Genomic DNA, 5,761 nt, shown 5'->3' with positions numbered 1-5,761 from the left:
TAAGGCTTCGTTCGGCACCGCCCCCCATCCCTAGAGCGTATCTACAAACCCCTTTTTGCACCGCCCGCTCCTTCACCTCAGCCAATCAGGGGCCTCTAAGGTCGGGTTTCCGCTCCGGAAGTCTTGGTGGGTTCATGGTCCTTGGCCTGGAAGAATGGCTGACCTTGCGCTTGGTTCTGATTGTCGCTGCTGTGTGCCTCCTGCCTCCCTAGGTGGCAAGGATCCTTTGTGAGCGCAGAAACCTTAGTTTTTTGTTTTTGTTTTTTTCCATTGTGGTGTGAAGTTTGTGGAATCTTAGTTCTTTGACTGGGGATGGAACCTGGGCCCATGGCATAGAAAGCCTTGAGTCTTAATTTCCTAAAACAAATGTTTTAAATTTTAATTTGATTTTTAAGTTGAGATTTAAAATTTACTCTTTATTTATTTTTGAATAATTGAATTTATTTTATTATTTTTTGGCTGTGTTGCATCTTCGTTGCTGAGCACCAGTTTTCTCTCGTTGAGACAAGCAGGGCCTACTCTCTAGCTGTGGTTCACAGGCTTCTCACTGCGGTGGGTTTTCTTGTTGTGGAGGGAGCATAGCCTCTGGGGCATACCAGCTCCAGTAGTTGCAGCACCTGGGCTCAGTGGTTGTGGTTGATGGGCTCTAGAACACAGCGAAATAGTTGTGGCACACAGGCTTGGTTGCTTCTCAGCATATGGGAATCTTCCTGGGTCAGGGTCAGAGATGGAACCTGTGTCTCCTGCATTGGCAGGTGGAGTCTTTACCACTGAGCCACCAGGGAAGCCCCAAATTCACCCTTCCAAAAAGTACGCTTTTGTGTTTTTTATCACAGAGTATTCAGAGTCCTTCAACCCCTATCTGGTTCCAGGTTTTTTTTTCCCCAATACCTCCCCCACAAAACAGGTACCCATTAGCAGTTGCTCCCTGTGCCTCCTTCTTCCTAAGTCCTGGCACAACTGATCTACCTTCTTTTTATATGACTTTGCCTAATCTGAATATTTCATATAAGTGGTGTTTTGTGACTGCCTTCATTCAATTACCATAATGTTTTAAAGTTTCACCCACATTGTAGTATATGTCAATACTTTATTCTTTTTATATTCCATTGCATGAATATGCTATATATTTTTAATCCCTTCATCTATTGATGCACATTTGGGTTGTTTCCACTGTTTGGCTATAATGAATACTCTTGCTACAGTTTTTGTGTGGATGCATGTGTTCTTTTCTCTTGGGTATATGCCTAGGAGTGGCTGTGTCATACAGATACAGATAACTGTATGTTTAACCTTTGGGGTAACTGCCAGACTGTTTTCCGCATTAGCTGCCCCGTTTTACATTCCCACTGGCAAATACCCAAAGATTCTGATATTTCCACATCACGTTGATAACATTTGCTATTATGTATCTTTTTGATTATTGCCAGCCTAGTGTGTGTGAAGTACTTTCTCTTGCTTTTGATTTGCATTTCCCTGTTGCCGGATGTTGAGAATCTTCATGTGTTTATTGATCTTTGAAAAAAGTGTATTTTTATCTTCAGATTTGTTTTGTTCAGTTGCTATGTCCTGTCTAATTCTTTGAGACCCCCATAGACTGCAGCACACCATCCTCCCTGCCCTCTACTACCTCCAGGAGTTTGCTCAAATTCCTATCCATTGAGTCAGTGATGCTGTCTAACTATCTCATCCTTTGCCACTCTCATCTCCTTTTGCCTTCAATCTTTCCCAGCATCAGGGGCTTTACCAATGAGTCAGTTAAAGCTTAAGCTTCAACATCAGTCCTGCCAGTGAATAAGCAGGGTTGATTTCCTTTCAGATTGACTGGTTTGACCTCCTTGCAGTCCAAGAGACTCTTGAGACTTTTCTCCAGCACCACAGTTCCAACCCATCAATTCTTCAGCACTCAGCCTTCTTTATAGTCCAGCTCTCACCTCTGTACATGACTGCTGGAAAAACCATGCTTTGGCTATACTGATCTTTGTTGGCAAAATGATGTCTGTGCTTTTTAATATGGTGTCTAGGTTTGTCATAGCTTTCCTTCCAAAGAACAAGCATCTTTTAATTTCATGGCTGCAGTCACCATCTGCAGTGATTTTGAAGGCCAACAAAAGTAAAATAAAATCTATCACTGCTTCCACTTTTCCCCCTTCTATTTGCTGTGAAGTGATGGGACTGGATGCCATGATCTTGGTTTTTTTTTAAAATGTTTCCAGCCAGCTTTTTTCACTTTCCTCTTTCACCATCATCAAGACGCTCTTTAGTTCCTCTTTGCTTTCTGCCATTAGAGTGGTGTCCTCTGCATATCTGAGGTTGTTGATATTTCTGCTGGCAGTTTTGTGATTTATCTGATTTATCCAGCTTGTGATTTATCCAGCCCCGCATTTCACATGATGTACTCTGCATAGAAGTTAAATAAGCAGGGTGATAATATATAGCCTTGTCATATTCTTTTCCCAGTTTGGAAACAGTCACTTGTTCCACATCTGTTCCTAACTCTTGCTTCTTGACCCACATACAGGTTTCTCATGAGACAAGTAAGGTGATCTGTTACTCCCATCTCTTGAAGAATTTTCTACAATTTGTTGTGATCCACACAGTCAAAGGTTTTACAGATTCAATGAAGCAGAAGTAGATGTTTTTCTGGAATTCCCTTGCTTTCTCCGTGATACAACAAATATTGACAGTATGATCTCTGATTCCTCTGCCTTTTCTAAACCCAGCTTGAACATCTGGACTGTCAGTTAACATATTACTGAAGCCTGACTTGAGGGATTTGAGCTTAACCTTGCTCAGCATATAAAATGAGTGCAATTTTATGGTAGTTTGAACATTCTTTGGCATCTCTCTTCTTTGGGATTAGAATGAAAACTAACCTTTTCCTGTCCTGTGGCCACTGCTGAGTGTTCCAAATTTGCTGACATGTTGAGTGCAGCACTTTAACAGCATCATCTTTTAGGATTTGAAATAACTCAGCTGGAATTCCATCACCTCCATCAAAAATAGCTCAGCTGGAATTCTATCACTTCTACTAGCTTTGTTCGTAGTAATGCTTCCTAATTAGTAATGCATTAGTAATGCTCAAAGGAAGTAACTTTGTCCTTTGCACAAAGTAATGCTCAAGATTCTCCAAGCCAGGCTTCAACAATACGTGAACCATGAACTTCCAGATGTTCGATCTGGATTTAGAAAAGGCAGAGGAACCAGAGATCAAATTGCCAATATCCGTTGGATCATCAAAAAACAAGAGAGTTCCAGAAAAATATCTACTGCTTTATTGACTACACCAAAGCCTTTGACTGTGTGGATCACAACAAACTGTAGAAAATTCTTCAGGAGGTGGGAATACCAGACCAATTTACCTGCCTCCTGAGAAATCTGTATGTAGGTCAAAAAGCAACAGTTAGAACTGGACATGACACAAGTGACTGTTTCCAAATTGGGAAAGGAGTATGACAAGGCTGTATATTGTCACCCTGCTTATTTAACTTCTATGCAGAGTACATCATGAGAAGCTGGGCTGGAGGAAGCACAAGCTGGAATCAAGATTATGGGAGAAATATCCAATAACCTCAGATACGCAGGTGACACCACCCTTATGGCAGAAAGTGAAGAAGAGGCTAAAAAGGCTCTTGATGAAGGTGAAAGAGGAGAGTGAAAAAAGCTGACCTAAAACTCAGCATTCAAAAAACTAAGATCATGGCATCTGATCCCATCACTTCATGGCAAATAGATGGGGAAACAATGGAAACAGTGACAGACTTTATTTTGGGGGGCTCCAAAACCACTGCAGATGGTGACTGCAGCCATGAAATTAAAAGACGCTTGCTGTTTGGAAGAAAAGCTATGACCAACCTAGACAGCATATTAAAAAGCAGAGACATTATTTTGCCGACACAGGTCCCTATAGTCAAAGCTATGGTTTTCCAGTAGTCATGTATTGATGCGAGAGTTGGACTATACAGAAAGCTGAGTGCCAGAGAATTGATGCTTTTGAACTGTGGTGCTGGAGAAGACTCTTGAGAGTCCCTTGGACTGCAAGGAGATCAAACCAGTCAATCCTAAAGGAAATCAATCCTGAATATTCATTGGAGGGACTGATGCTGAAGCTGAAACTCCAATACTTTGGCCACCTGATGCGAAGAACTGATTCATTGGAAAAGACCCTGACACTGGGAAAGATTGAAGGCAGAAGGGGAAGGGGACAATAGAGGATGAGATGGTTGGATGGCATCACTGACTTGATGTACATTTACCGACTTGATGGACATTCACCGACTTGATGGACATGAGTTTAGCAAGCTCAGGGAGTTGGTGACAGACAAGGAAGCCTGGCCTGCTGCTGTCCACGGGGTTGAAAAGAGTCGGACACAGCTGAGTGACTGAACTGAACTGAATGCTTTTTAGGGCCCACTTGACTTCATACTCCAGGATGTCAGGCTTTAGGTGAGTGACCACACAATCGTGGTTATCTGGGTCATTAAGACCTTTTTTGTATAGTTTGTGTATTCTTTCCATGTCTTTTTAATCTCTTCTGCTTTTGTTAGGGCCTTACTGTTTCTGTCCTTTATCATTCCCATCCTTGCAGGATATGTTCCCTTGATATCTCCAATTTTCTTGAAGAGATCTCTAGTCTTTCCCATTCTGTTGTTTTTCTCTATTTTTTGCATTGTTCATTGAGGAAGGCCTTCTTATCTCTCCTTCCTGTTCTCTGGAATTCTGCATTCGGTTGGGTTTATCTTTCCTTTTCTCTTCTGACTTTCGCTTCTCTTCTCAGCTATTTGTAAAACCTCCTCAGACAACCACTTTGCCTTCTTGCATTTCTTTATCTTGGGAGTGGTTTGGGGCACCCCTTCTTGTGCAGTTTACAAACCTCCATCCATAGTTCTTCAGGCACTCTGTCTACCAGATCTAATTCCTTGAATGTATTCATGACCTCTACTGTATAATCATAAAGAATTTGATTTAGGTCATACCTGAATGGCCTAGTGGTTTTCTCCATTTTCTTAAATTTAAGCTTGGATTATGCAAAAAGTACATGATCTGAGTCACAGTCAGCTCCAGGTCTTGTTTTTGCTGACTGTGTAGAGCTTTCTGTCTTTGGCTGCAAAGAATATAGTCAATCTAATTTCAATATTGACCATCTGGTGATGTCTATGTGTAAAGTCATCTCTTGGGTGTTTGTTATGACCAGTGTGGTCTCTTGACAAAATTCTGTTAGTCTGCCCTGCTTCGTTTTATACTTCAAGGCCAATCTTGCCTGTTACTCCAGGTATCTCTTGACTTCTTACTTTTGCATTCCAATCCCCTATGATGAAAAGGACATCTTTTTTTGATGTTAGTTCAAGCAGGTCTTGTGGAAGAAGGCAATGCCAGCCTACTCCAGTACTATTGCCTGGAAAATCCCACGGACAGAGGGCTACAGTCCATGGGGTCGCTAAGAGTTGGACACGACTGAGCTACTTCACTTTCACTTTTCACTTTCATGCATTGGAGAAGGAAATGGCAACCCACTCAGAATCCCAGGGATGGGGGAGCCCGGTGGGCTGCCGTCTATGGGGTCGCACAGAGTTGGACACGACTGAAGCGATTTAGCAGCAGCAGGAAGCAAGTCTTGTAGGTCTTCACAGAACTGGTCAACTTCAGCTTCTTTGGCATCAGTGGTTGGGGCATAGTCTTGGATTAAATGAACCCAGATCATTCTGTTGTTTTTGAAATTGCACCCAAGTACTGCATTTCAGACTCTTTTGTTGACTATGAG

The sequence above is a fragment of the Bos indicus x Bos taurus genome, chromosome 11 (assembly GCF_003369695.1).
Source record: "Bos indicus x Bos taurus breed Angus x Brahman F1 hybrid chromosome 11, Bos_hybrid_MaternalHap_v2.0, whole genome shotgun sequence".
In the NCBI taxonomy this organism is placed as follows: Eukaryota; Metazoa; Chordata; class Mammalia; order Artiodactyla; family Bovidae; genus Bos; species Bos indicus x Bos taurus.
The sequence above is the reverse complement of the archived record's forward strand: the minus strand, read 5'-3'. Positions refer to the sequence as shown.